Source organism: Triticum dicoccoides, chromosome 3B (assembly GCF_002162155.2).
Source record: "Triticum dicoccoides isolate Atlit2015 ecotype Zavitan chromosome 3B, WEW_v2.0, whole genome shotgun sequence".
NCBI lineage: Eukaryota > Viridiplantae > Streptophyta > Magnoliopsida > Poales > Poaceae > Triticum > Triticum dicoccoides.
In genome coordinates, this window is record NC_041385.1 from 704,477,330 (window position 1) to 704,492,400 (window position 15,071).

The 15,071-nt window shown below is 44.5% G+C and overlaps 1 pseudogene; it reads right to left on the bottom strand.

The window, feature by feature from the left end:
* Positions 1-11,366: 11,366 nt before the first annotated feature.
* Positions 11,367-15,071, bottom strand: part of LOC119279838 — a 31,871-nt pseudogene continuing 28,166 nt past the window's right edge.

Consider the following 15,071-nt stretch of genomic DNA (forward strand, 5'->3'; position numbering starts at 1 on the left):
TGTATAAGGTTCTATGTAGACGAAATCATGATGATATATATATCTACAAAGAAGAATGTACACCCGAAATAGTTACAACACGAAGGAACAAGATATCCACAAGGAAGTCATAAATATACCAACAAGATATTTGCTTGAAAGCATAGCGCTTGGCTAGATATGGTCTTATTGTATATAAATGAAGTCCAAACACACATCCATCAAGGGCATCACAACTAGCAACAAGAGATCATCGTTGGGATGCTTTGAGAAAGGAAACAAGTATCACAAGATATGAAATGAAAATCATGCCAAGATGCAACCTACACAAGGTTGAATGCAAGAGGAGAAAGCATGAATAGATACTTGTTATCGAGATATCATTGGAAGGATGTAGTAGATACCAATTGAAGGTAGATAGTAGTTCATTGATCATCCTAGCTTGACTCCAATATGCACATGGTGACAACACCTTCCTTGTGAGTGAGCCGAGCATCCAATGCATCTCCAAATGTTCCTAGAAGAACAACACAAACTAAACGGTACCCAAACTCACCGGGACCAAATAGTTAGAAACACCAATACATAGGACAAACTCGACATAAATATGTGCATATAGATATGAAAATGAATTTCATGCACATCTCATCCAAATTGAGACTAGGTGGAGTTTCCCCTATATATTGAGTCAAAGAAAGAAAGCATGCCAAATGAAATACATGAAGTAAACATGCATGCTCAAGACTTTCAAAACCCAAAACCAAAAGACAAATAAATGCCAAGTGAAAAGGATACCAAATGGAGAAATCATCACTTGGAAGATATCATTAAAGATACATCAAGGAATGAGATATCCATTGATACACACTAAACTAAAGATGTCAAACTCCCAAAGAGAGGATGGTTCCAAACATACCAAGCTCTCAACAAAGTTTCATGATGGCACAAAGTACCAAAAAGAAATGGCTTGCCTTCCACCAAAACACACTTGATAAGGATCACAAGAAGAGTGAAGAAAATAGAATAGCTCCCCCACGAGTTGTGCATTATATAGGATTTGTATTTGAATACAAAAGGCACAAGGTGGGATCACTGCTTTCACTATATCTAGAAAACACTAGACAAGAACAAGAAATAAACAAGATCCAAAAGTGGTATGGAAGACAACGAGAGTTAACACAAACCTTTGCAAGTGAAAAAGGCAAATAAACAAAAGCGAATGTAAAGATGATCAATTAAATTCTACCACACATAAGTGACTACCAATTGTCAAAAGACAAGAAGTAGATGGAAAGAATTCCCGGTGGTAGATAGCAAGGATATCCAACATCATCTTCACACCACACACAAGCAAATTGCAACTTGTAGAGCTAACATGCCACCTAGGAACAAGATAATTTACAATATCAATTCTATGTGACAATATCTCAAATGTACACATTTTCTAGGCTTGTAATATGCACTTAGCATATTACTCCCCCATAATGTGATACCAATAAGAACTAAACAAGAGGCAATAAGAGGATCCAACACGAGATAATCAATGGAATTTTTAGAATTTGAATTTCTCATGAGAGATATACCACCTAGCGCCTAGATAATCTTGTAATATCAGTACTAGATGGTATTCCTCATGTACACACATTTATAGGATTGTGAGGTGCACAAAGCACATCACTCCCCCAAAATGGGATGTTCCATTGATCTCTCACACGAGCCAACTAGGATACAAACAGGAAGCAAAAAGGCTCAACGCACGACACACACGTACATGATGTGCAAACCAACACACACATACTTGATTGCTCAAGATAAGCAAGTTGGAAGCGCAACATATACAAACACATGCAAGGAACAAAACCAAAACATGCAAGGGGGCAAGTAACTTTCAAGGTAAACAATTTAAGTACAAGTTACCGCAAGGAGGCACATTGGATATAAGATAGAAACTTGATAATCCCATTGACTTGGCTTGAGACAAAGAGAATGATGAAGTCCCCTTAATTCTTCATAATGTAGCCAAGTCTCCAATGCCCACCAACAACACCTATTGATCAAGTTTGAGCTTGTTGGTCCCCAACCAAGTTGGGTCCTAAGAGGTTAGTCACAATAGGTTTGGCTACCCAAATGGTTCTTTGCTTGACACCACTTTGAGTACCAACAAACTTGGCAAACACATTGCCAACCTTATCCTTACCAAGAGAATAGATATCATCAATAATAATTGGGTTGGATAAGTTACCACTAGTGCATGAAGAAGCGACGTGACCTTTCTCACGACATAAGTAGCAATGTCTACTCTTCACTTTCTTCTCACTTGATTTCTCAATTTGAGAAGCATTAACTTGAGTCTTCTTGGGAAGAGGCCTTTCTTCAACTTGATGTTGAGCATGAGATTGAACTTGTGCCCACTTCCCTTGTTGCTTGACACTAATGGCCTTCTTCTTCAATGGGTAAGATCTAACATGATGCCCTTCAACTTTGCACTTGAAGCAAACAATCTTGGCCGAATTCTTGACTTGTTCTTGGCCCTTCTTCTTGTTCAACTTGGAATTCTTCTTCTTCTTGGAGTTGAATCCAAGTCCACCTTTGTCATTGGGGGATTTTTGCACACTCAAGATATTGTTGAGTGTGGCCTTCCCTTCATGACACTTTTCCAAGTCTTTCTTCAAAGAAGTGACTTGGGCCTTGAGCTCTTTGATTTCCTCTACATGGTTAGTCTCAACACAAGTACTAGAGGAAGTATAAGCTTCATCGTTAGAGCAACAAGGCAAGGAAAGCAATTCATCACAAGATGTACCAACATTGTGAGTAGATGAATTACAAGGACTAGCACATGGCAATATACTATTTTGACTAGAAGTAGTGCTAGTATCCACATGAGGCTCACTAGATGTTACCTTAGCAATCATGGCCTCATGAGCTATCTTTAGCACACTATGGGATACTAGAAGATCATCATGAGATCTTGAGAGCTTTTCATGACTTTCTTCCAATTTCCCATAATTGCAAGATAGCACCTCAAGTTGAGCCCGTAGCTCAACATTCTCCTTCAAAATGGATGCTTCACAAGTAATAGAATTAGTAGCACAAGCATCATCATTAACAACAAGAGGAGAAGGCAACTTGGCAAGCTCTTTTAAATAAGAAGCTTCAAGTTGAGAATGAGACTCGGTGAGTTTGATGAGCTCACCCTTGATGACCCTTGAGCCATTTTCGAGGTGCTCAAAATCCTCAAGGAGTCTAGCATGAGCAACTTCAAGCTTAGCATTTTTAGTTTCAAAAACATTGGCCACCTTAAGAGCTCTATCAGTAGATTCCTTCACTTTAGACAATTCTAGAGCAAAAGTCTCCTCAAGAGATTCCTTGGTGGTTTGTTCAAGTTCAAGAGCTTGAGAGAGGTCCGCAATCTCATTAGCGTAATCACGCCCATGACCTTCCATTTTATCAATGGTGGCCTCATGCTCCTCTAGATGAGATTCCAACTCCTCAATGTATTTCTTGCCATCAATGGCAATGGACATTATTTCCATGAAGTTGGAACGAGCAATTTTATTTTTATGAAGAGATTTAAAAATCATTTCCCCCTTAGTTTTTAAGGAGGCAACATTATCATTCTCTTCATCATTATCCTCATCATCATTAGCATCAACATCATCATCAAGAGACATATTGGGGTACAAAGTAGGAGATACCTTTGACGCCTTAGCCATAAGGCAAAAAGGAATAGATGATGATGTAGGATCCCTTGAGGCACCATTAAACACCACATCTTGTTCCATGGAGTGTTCGGTTTCCACTACATTGTTAGCACAACAATTTGAGGAAATAGATGCATTTTTATCATGGCAACAAGACATAGCAAGCATATCATCATGAGATTTAGTCAAGCAATTTCTACATGATATGCAAGGACTATCAACACAAGCATGTGAAACATTTGGAGTGCTCAAAGTGTTAAAGCCCAAAGAAGGAGCATTGCAATAATATAGTGATGAAGGATCATCCACAATAAGCATACTATCATCATTGCAATGACCAACACTACTCACCATGTCATTACCTTGTGGCAAACCACATGTAGGTAGTAGAAGAAGTTGAGAAGAATATACGACCGGAGGTGGAGGGAGAACAATCATCCCCACAAATATTGGATACACCATATTTAACTTGAAGCTTTGTCCACAACTCATGAGCATCCCGGAACGGCATGAGTTGGAAAATAACTACATTGCTCAAAGCATCAAAAAGCACATTAGAAGCTTGAGCATTGATATAAGAGTTTTTCTCATCCTCTAAAGATAATCTTTGGGGATCCTTTGGAGGAGAAAAACCCATATCTACAATTCGCTCTAAATTTGGGTCCATGACCCTAAAGGGATTAAGCATGCGAATTACCCAAACATCAAAATTTGTGCCATCGAAACTAAGAGTGTCAGAGAATCCTAAGCCCCTAGTCGACATCCTTACTCTCTAGGCGGTTAATCCTAACAAAGAGAGACGAGGCTCTGATACCAACTGAAAGATCATGGATGTCGCCTAGAGGGGGGGGGGGGTGAATAGGCGCTTTAAAATAATTACGGTTTAGGTTTGAACAAATGCGGAATAAACCTAGTGGTTAATTTGTCAAGCACAAAACCTACAACAACTAGGCTCACCTATGTGCACCAACAACTTATGCTCAGCAAGATAAGCAACTATGTGATAGCAAGATATATGACAAAGAACAATATGGCTATCACAAAGTAAAGTGCATAAGTAAAGGGGCTCGGGTAAGAGATAACCGAGGCATGCGGAGACGATGATGTATCCCGAAGTTCACACCCTTGTGGATGCTAATCTCCGTTTGGAGCGGTGTGGAGGCACAATGCTCCCCAAGAAGCCACTAGGGCCACCGTAATCTCCTCACGCCCTCGCACAATGCAAGATGCCGTGATTCCACTAAGGGACTCTTGAGGGCGGTCACCGAACCCGTACAAATGGTGACCCTTGGGGGCGGTCACCGAACCCGTACACTTTGGCAACCCTTGGGGGCGGTCACCGGTACCCGGCAAATTGCTCGGGCGATCTCCACAACCTAATTGGAGACCCCGACGCTTGCCCGGAGCTTTACACCACAATGATTGAGCTCCGAACACCACCAACCGTCTAGGGCGCCCAAGCACCCAAGAGGAACAAGCTCAAGGGCACCAAGCACCCAAGAGTAATAAGCTTCTCAACTTGTAACTTCCACGTATCACCATGGAGAACTCAAACCGATGCACCAAATGCAATGGCAAGGGCCCACGGAGTGCCCAAGTCCTTCTCTCTCAAATCCCACCGAAGCAACTAATGCTAGGGAGGAAAATGAGAGGAAGAACAAGAAGAAGAACACCAAGAACTCCAAGAACTAGATCCAAGCGGTTCCCCTCACATAGAGGAGAAAGTGATTGGTGGAAATGTGGATCTAGATCCTCTCTCTTTTCCCTCAAAAACTAGCAAGAATCCATGGAGGGACTGAGAGTTAGCAAGCTCGAAGAAGGTCAACAATGGGGGAAGAACACGAGCTCAAAGGATAAGGTTGAATGGGGAAGAAGACCCCCTTTTATAGGAGCTCCCGAATCCAACCGTTATGCTCACAGCCCGCACAGAGCGGTACTACCGCTCCAAGGAGCGGTACTACCGCTAGGGCGGTAGTACCCCTTCGAAACACAACAGCGAGGAGGCAAAAAGGCCAAAAGAACCTTCGGAGCGGTAGTACCGCTTGTCCTCACGGTACTACCGCTCGACCTCACGGTACTACCGCAAATGGTAGCGGTACTACTGCTTGCGAGCGGTACTAAAAAAATACTTCTGTGCCTACTTCCGCTGAGCAAAACACGAGATTTTGGTCCGGAGCGGTACTACCGCTTAGGAGCCGCGGTAGTACTGCTCTGGGGCGGTACTACCGCTCAGGAGCCGCGGTAGTACTGCTCTGGAGCGGTAGTAAAAAATTACATCCGCTCTAGTCGCGGTAGTACCGCTGCAGCCTTTACCAAAACAGCCACAACTTTTGCAAACGGACTCCGAATTCAACGAAACCAAGTTTGTTGGAAAGCTAACGACATGGGCTAACACAATATTGATAGAAATATCAAGAATAAGAAAATGAGAAAAGTCCCAAAGGAAAATGGTGAGAACCCTTCCTCGGAAAAGACCGGTAAAACCTCCAACACCGAAAACATCATAGAAGACGCATGTGAACTCCGTTTTCGATGAACTCAAGCTTGTCATCAAGATGACCATAAGCTCTAAGACTCACAAAGAGAACCAAAAAAGAACCAAGAAACATGATGCAAGGATGCAAGGGTTTGAGCTCTCTACTAACGATACGATCAAGCTACCAACTTGAGAGCCCCCCTTGATAGTACGACAAACGATCATATAACCCGGTCTCCCTACTACCACCATGAGACCGGTAAAATAGAAAACCTATCAAGGGCAAACCTTTGCCTTGCACATGGTCCACTTGAGCTAGATGATGACGATCTTGACTCCCTCAAGATGGACCACCTTTCTTGATTGCGTTGGCTCGATGAAGACTAGATGATTGCTCCCCCATAATCCACTATGGGTGAGCCACTCTTCGGCTCATCTTCACAAGTCCATTGACACCACAATGGATGGCAAGATTCAAGCACTTGATCTCTTCGTGATGCTCCACTTGAACTTGCACACGGCAATCTTGATGACGATCACCACTTGAGTTGATCAACTTGATTCACTATTGACTTAGTCTTGATCAACCTTAAATCTTTGCAACTCTCTTCATTTGGGATATGTATTGAAGGTAAACATGAATGATCACACAACCTTCTTCTTCAAGACATGCTTGCAATAAGCTCAACACTCGCATGACCAATATTTGGATAATTCCTTAATACCACCTTAGTCAACTCATAAACTCCTTGAAACCAACACATGGACTTCAAGAAAATCCTATGGACAAATCCTTCAAATATAACTCAAGACAACCATTAGTCCATAGAGATTGTCATCAATTACCAAAACCAAACATGGGGGCACCGCATGTTCTTTCACCTATGACTGTCGATTGGCGCGCCAAGTACATCCAATTCCCCACTGCTATGGGACGAGCTCACCTGTTCGGCCACGAAGCCAACTCCACAACATGCCATGTGATCAATCGGGTGCAGCTGATGAACCTGCACCGCCAAGGCTCTCTCCTTCACATCATCCTGCTCTGCCCGATCAAGGGGGAGTCATCTGTTTCAAAGAAATCGCCAGAGCTGCAGCAAGTGCTAACTGAATTTGAGGATGTGTTCCAGAAGCCCACAGGCCTGCCACCGCGTCGTGCGTATGACCATACCATACCACTGATGCCGGGCGCGCAACCAGTTAATGTCAGGCCATATCGGCACAAGCCGGAGCACAAGACAGAAATTGAGCGGCAAGTAGCTGAACTGCTGCAGTCAGGGGTCATTCAGCGCATCCACAGTAGCTTTTCGTCGCCTGCGATCTTGGTCAAGAAGAAGGACGGGACGTGGCGTCTGTGCATTGACTACCGCCCTCTCAACGCCATGACGCGCATTAGCAAATTCCCTGTCCCTGTAATCGAGGATCTGCTTGATGAATTACATGGAGCGAAGTGGTTCTCCAAACTTGGCCTGCGCGCAAGATATCATCAGATCCGGCTGGCAGAAGGGGAAGAATTCAAGACCGCGTTTCAAATGCACTTGGGCCATTATGAGTTTAAAGTGCTCTCCTTCGGTCTAGCAGGCGGGCCGGCAACATTCATTAGTGTGCTTACGGACACTCTGCAACCACTGCTTCGGCACTGCGTACTCCTGTTCTTTGATGATATATTGGTGTTCAGCCGTACCTGGGAAGAGCATGTTTCTCACATTCGTCAGGTTCTCGAGCTTCTGCGCAAGGATCAACGGAAAGTTAAGAGATCTAAATGTGAATTTGGTCAGCAACAGTTGTCGTACTTGGGCCACGTCATCAGCGAGAAAGGTGTGGCCACGGAACCCAGCAAGATCCGTGCGGTCCAAGAGTGGACAACCCCACAAGACGCCAAGCAGGTCCGGCAATTCCTCGGCCTTGTGGGTTATTATCGCCGTTCTGTGCGTGGATTCGGCATCATCACGAGACCTCTGTTCAATCTTCTCAAGAAGGGCATCCCGTTCGTCTGGACAGACAACACAGCTCAAGCATTCCAACTGCTCAAACAACAACTGATCACAGCTCCAGTTTTGGCATTGCTGGACTTCACCAAGACATTCACGATTGAAACGGACGCCTGTGACAAAGGGATAGGGGCAGTTTTGCAACAGGAGGGGCACCCTATCGCTTTCATGAGCAAACGCCTTAGTCCCAGGTACCAAGGCCTTTCAACTTATGAAAAGGAGTATCTCGCCATTGTGGTTGCGGTGGACCAATGGCGACCATACCTGCAGCACAACGAGTTCGTCATCTACACAGACCAAAAAAGTCTAATACATCTGGAGGAACAGTGCCTTTCCACCCCATGGCAACAGCGAGCTTTCACAAAACTTTTGGGTTTGCGTTACACCATTCGGTACAAGAAAGGCACCGAAAACACAGCCGCAGACGCGCTGTCGCGCGCGGGGTCTTCCGAGATTCTTTCGGTTGTCACTTCGTGTCAACCAACATGGCTCGAAGATGTGGTGGCAAGTTACAATTGCAATCCTGAGGCGCAGAAGCTGCTGGAACAACTAGCTATCAAAGAAGATTCCAAAGGGCGTTTCACATTGCAGAATGGCGTCATTCGTTTCCGTGGGCGTATTTGGCTCGGGGGTTCCACGACACTTCAACAAAAGATCATGGGGGCATTTCATGATAGCCCCCTGGGAGGGCACTCTGGGTTCCCAGCTACCTTCCGGCGCATCCGTCGTCTGTTCGCGTGGCCCAAGATGAAGACACACGTGCTGCATTACGTGCGATGTTGCTCAATCTGTCAGCAAGCGAAACCGGACAAAGAAGCATCTACAGGCCTCCTTCAACCTCTTCCAATCCCACAGCAGCCTTGGGAGATGATCACGATGGACTTCATCGACGGACTCCCGCAATCCGGTAAACACAACTGCATCTGGGTCATTGTCGATAAACGCACCAAGTTTGCCCATTTCCTCCCTCTGGCGCACCCCTATACTGCAGCCAAGGTTGCGCTTCTCTACATGAACAGTGTTTATAGGATCCACGGTTTCCCAGCGTCGATCGTGTCTGATCGCGACCCTGTCTTCACCAGCCATTTCTGGCAGGAACTTTTCAAGTATGCGGGCACCGAACTGCGACTGAGTACGGCAAATCACCCGCAAACAGACGGACAAACGGAGCGAGTCAATCAGTGTCTCGAAACTTACCTCCGCTGCTTCGTGCACGCCTGCCCGACCAGGTGGAGTCATTGGATACCATTGGCGCAGTTTTGGTACAATACCTCGCACCACTCCAGCATCGGCATGTCACCATTCAAAGCTATGTTCGGGCATGAACCAAGACACTGGGGGATCACTCTGATCAGTGAGTGCACGGTGCCGACACTGCACTCTTGGTTGGACGAGCGTGTCATCATCGAGGACCTGCTGCAACAGCACTTGAACAGAGCACAGCAGTACATGAAGGCTCAAGCGGACAAGTGTCGATCCCCGTGCACCTTCTCGGTGGGCGACTCGGTTTATCTCAAACTTCAACCTTATATTCAGACTTTGGTTGCGAGGCGTGCCAACCACAAATTGGCGATCAAGTATTATGGACCGTACCAGATCATCGCCAAGATCAATGATGCAGCCTACAAGCTGGAGTTACCTCCGCAAGCCCAAGTGCACCCGGTCTTCCATGTCTCCCAGCTGAGGCACTGCTTGCGCCTGGGTATGATGACTCACTCTGTTCTTCCTCAATGTACTGATGCTCATGTTGTTCCAGTCACAGTTCTGCAGCGACGCTGGCGCAAAAAGAATGGCACCATGATTGAGCAAGTCCGCATTCGTTGGTCGGATGAATCTGCCCTGGAAGATACTTGGGAGGATCGAGTGGCTCTTCAAGCCCGCTTCCCTGCAGCAGAGGCTTGGGGGCAAGCCTCGTCGCAAGGAGGAGGGGATGTCAGCGCCCCTAGCCCAGGTGACCCTACTCTGATCGCTGACAGGAAGGACCCAGGCGGTAGCGACTCCATCGCTGCCTCTCGACCCAACAGGACCAAGAAGCCCAACCCAACCAACTCTGGGCCGCAGTGGGCCCGCTGAGCCCAACCGCCCGGCCGACTACTTAAGGCACACCCCTCGGAGATCAGGTCATCCGGTGGATCAAGGCAAACGGCGACGGCGGCTTACCCTAGTTCTCCTCTTTAGATATTCCCCATTCTGTAAACCTAATTCCTCTGTAGTCGAGACACAGACTTGAATTCGTAAGTGAGATCAAGCTAGTTCGAGTGAATCCCATACCATCCCTTACATTTATATCCGGTTGTAACATTCTACAGGGCTTCCAAGCGGGTCCTAACAGCGAATGCAGCAACGGTACCAATCAGCAGCAATGGCCGGCTAAAATCGCATGCAACAGCAGTAGCAATCAACGTAGCGTGCAATAGAGCAGCAGGGCCATGAACAGGGATCTCGCCAGCCCGCGAGGCGGCAGCGCCCTAGGTACAGTACTGCCGCCACGCTCCCTGGCGGCCGGGCCCCACACGCCGCTGCCGTTTCGTCGCCAGCGCCGATTCTTGTTGGTACAGTGCTGCTGCGTCGCTGTTTGGTGGCAGGTGCCATGTGTCACCTGCCGCACCTGTCGCCACAGTCGAGGGGGTCCTTTTTGTCAAATTTATCAGCAAGTGGTCTTTTTTGTCAATTCATTCGTGCAGGTGGTCCTTTTCAACAAAAAAATCGAATGTTACTATGATAGACGCATGTGTGCGTCATTCGTTAGTACCATTTACTACTGTCCACGTCCCCACATGTGAAATTATTTGATTCTCAACTGTACCCACTAACGAGTGTTACCTGATCGTGGAACATATTTAGAGCAAGGTTGGTAGCACGACCAACAATTGTCTACTCCCTTATTGTATGACTGGGTCCATACCAAAGGCAATCAGAACTGAGGCCATAAATTTCTTTACCAATGTATCTTTTTCTATGTGCTGAATCACTTATGATCACCCTAAAAATAGAGATGGCCTTAACAACAAAGCCCAACGAGGCAGTGTTTATGGGTACTTTGCAGGTGTGATACACATAAGCAGAGTTGGTATGAGGCGTGCACAATTTGATGGAATTTAGATTTTCGATGGTATACAATCCATATTTCTATAGTTTTGCCATGTGTGGTTTAGTGCAAAAAATCAACTAGTTATTTAATTTATAAGAAGATTTGATAAATTTCTCAAATATGAATTCCTAGATGTCTTTGACGATGAAGGCCCCGGGGACGGGGCGGAGGAGCCACCGCCCGCCGTGCCTTGCCTGCAGCCCGGCAACGTCGCCCTTGGAGAGCACGGTGAGGAGGTGTCGGTCGCAGTGCCGGAGGAGGCCCAGCGTGAGGCTCAGGTCCGGGCACGGCGGGTAGTAGTTGACGTTCATTTGGGTGCTGCCGCTGCTGAGGTCGCCAGTGAAGAATCCACCGTTGGGGTCGAGCCCCTCTGCAATGCGCCAGAGCAGCGTCTGTGCAAGCTCGTGCACCGCGGCGGAGTACTCGGCGAGGGAGCTCCTGAAGCTTCCCGGCTTGTCCGGCCACTGCCGGACGTGCTCGTCGATTTTTTTTGATAAAAGAGAGCTTCCTCTCCAATTTCCATTAATAGAAATCACCGCGTCTTACAAACTAAAAAACAGAAAGATAAAGAGAGAAATGAGGCTATCTCCCTTGGTTCTTTGTCAACTCTGCTTCTAGAGGGGGTGTAAGGAGCCATCCCTCCCTCCATCCATAATCCTCCGAAACAGGTAGACTTTTACCGAGGGGGGAGATCTAAGGCGTGGGCTCAAAACGGTCCCAGCACCAGCATTACAAAGTTATAGCAGTCTAGAACATAGAACTATGATAGGCTATTACAAGCAGATTCACAAAATAAGTCTTCATCGGGGGGAAAGTAGAAACAGCAAGTAAACTAGCAAAGAGGCTTGAAGAAGCAGAGTTCATCACATCGTCATAGGTTCTGAGGTTCACCCCAAAATCCTCCTGGTCTCCAGGCGCCACCCATGTGCTGTTCGGAACACTTCTTCAGCCACTTCACTAATCTGCTTTATTCCAGCTTCCATCATTCTACTTCTTACGCGGTTTTTCTGCAAAATATTCCAATCCTGTAAGGTTTGAGCAACAAGTTAACAGGCACACAAGGATCATTCACCCTGTTATTATCAAAAATAACACCATTTCTCAATTTCCACATAGTCCAACAAAAAGCTGAAATCCCTATCCAAACTAAAACCCTTTCATCCTTATCAAAAGTTTTTGTCCAATCCCTCATTATCAAATCTAGATTATCTGGTATGTCTTTTAGATTAAAAGCACATTTCAAAATAATCCATAACAATCTGGCTACCGAGCAAGTCAAGAACAAGTGATTGATAGTTTCTATTCTCCCACAAAATGGGCATTTATCATCCCCTTTCCACTCCCTGTGTAGTAGATTGTCTTTGGTGAGAATGCTATTTCTAAGAGCTAGCCACATGAAGACTTTAACCCTAGGTGGTATCTTGATCTTCCACATATAAAGATGTGGATATTTGATCCCATTTTCTATTAAGTGCCTATAATAGGACTTTACTGTGTATGTCCCTTTTTTTGTAAGGGTCCATTTGATCTTATCTTTTACATTCTTCAGCACCACCGAATTGCATGCCTCTTTTATATGCTCCCACAGCTCTCTAGAATCTCCTGTCAGATTTCTCCTAAACTGGATGTTGTCAATCCCCCCTCAAGGACCTCTTTAACTGTCTTTCTTTTATCAAAACATATATTATATAATCTAGGGAAGTTTTTATATAAAGGAGCCGATCCAATCCACCAGTCTTCCCAAAATATGGTGTTCCCCCCATCTCCTACAACAAATTTACACGGAGAAGTAAAATGATCTCTATGTTTTAATAATTCCTTCCAAAATTGGGAATCTCCCTGCTTAGCCACTATATTTCCAATTGCTTTACACCCTTGATACTTTTCCAGAATTATGTCTTGCCACAAGCCTTCTGTATTGTAAATTTTCCACCACCACTTACTCAATAAAGCGTTGTTCATACAAGCTAAATTGTGAATCCCCAAACCACCCATGTCCTTGGGCCTGCAAACATCAGCCCATTTTACCAGATGATATTTTTTGTTTTTATCATCTTCCTGCCATAAAAGCCTAGCTCTAAAAAAGTCCATCCGTTTTTCCACCCCCACAGGAAGTCCATAAAAAGGACATCATAAAGTAAGGGATGCCTGTCAAGGAAGACTGGATCAAAGTGACCCTCCCAGCACTAGCAATAAGCCTTCCTTGCCAGGTCTCACATTTCTTTTCCATCTTATTCTCTGTAGGTTTCCAATGCTGGTTCCTGATTCTCCCCTTATCAACTGGTAGACCTAAGTATTTCATAGGCAAAGTGCCAACAGGACAAGTGAATATTTTAGCATACTCATCTTTTCTGCTATCAGCTTCTCCAAAAAGGAAAAGTTCACTTTTATGAAAGTTAATTTTCAACCCAGACATTTGCTCAAAGAGGCAGAGTATATTTAAGGTTTTGAGCACTCTCTACATCATCTTGTATAAGGAAGATGGTATCATCTGCATACTGGAGCATGTTGATCCCATCTTCAACATATTATTCTAAAACCCCCTTAACTAACCCATTTTTCCTAGCATTATCTGGCATTATGGCCAAGGCATCAGCTGCCAGGTCAAAATTAAGAGGTGACAGAGAATCCCCCTGTCTCAGCCCCTTATGAGTAGGAAAATATTTCCCCAAGTTTTCATTAACTTTCACACACACTTTTCCACCCCTGATGGTATCCATCACCCAGTCTATCCATTTATCTGGGAATCCTTTGATTTTGAGCATTTGAAAAAGAAAGGTCCATTTAATATTATCATAAGCTTTCTCAAAATCTATTTTTAACAGCAAAGCACCTTGTTTTTTCCTTTTAATACTATCCAATGCTTCATGCAAGATCAAAACCCCCTCCATAATGTATCTGCCTTTTATGAAAGCAGTCTAAACAGGAGAGATAACATTAGCTGCCACTATATATTTAGCCTATTCATTAAGACTTTTGTAATGATTTTGAAGCACACATTCAACAAGCACATGGGTCTAAAGTTTTGTATTCTATTTGCATTTTTTTCTTTTAGGCACCAACGTGATAATACCATAATTCAACCTAGTAATATCGATTTTCCTATTAGCAAAATCATCCAACAGGTCTTTGAGATCATCTTTAACCAACTCCCAATAATGTTGATAGAATTCAGCTGTAAAGCCATCAGGGCCAGGCGATTTATTATGAGCCATTTTAAAGACCACATTTTTAATTTCTTCCATTGAGAACTCCTCTGTCAGCATAGCCTTGTACTGATCTTGGATCTTTTGTGGATTATTTATATTTAGAGATATAGTGGAATTATCAGGATGCCCAAATAGGGTTTTGTAGAAATTAGTGATATATTCCACTATATCTTTCTCACCCTCAACAACTCCCTCATCCTGTTCAAGTTTATTAATTTTGTTTCTCCTCAGCCTCCCATTGGCCTTGGCATGATTTTTTTTGTATTACTATCACCTTCCAACAATTCATCCACCTTAGCTCTCTGCTTCCATCTAGCCTCCTCTTGTTGCAGGAGTCTATCCAACTGGGCTCTAAGTTCTTTTTGCTCTACTCTGTCTGCAGCAGTAAGACCATTAAGTTCACAATGTTTATCAATATTATCCAATTTGAGTAGAATGTCTTTCTTCAACTCAATATACCAGACATTCATGTTTCTATTCCACCCTTTTAGTTTGGGTCTAAAAAGTCTAAATTTCCCCAGGAGTCTATCCACACTATCCCCAGTGATGTTACTATCCTTCCAAACTTCATGCACGATCTTATCAATCCCCTCCCTGAGAAACCAAGCATTTTCAAATCTGAAA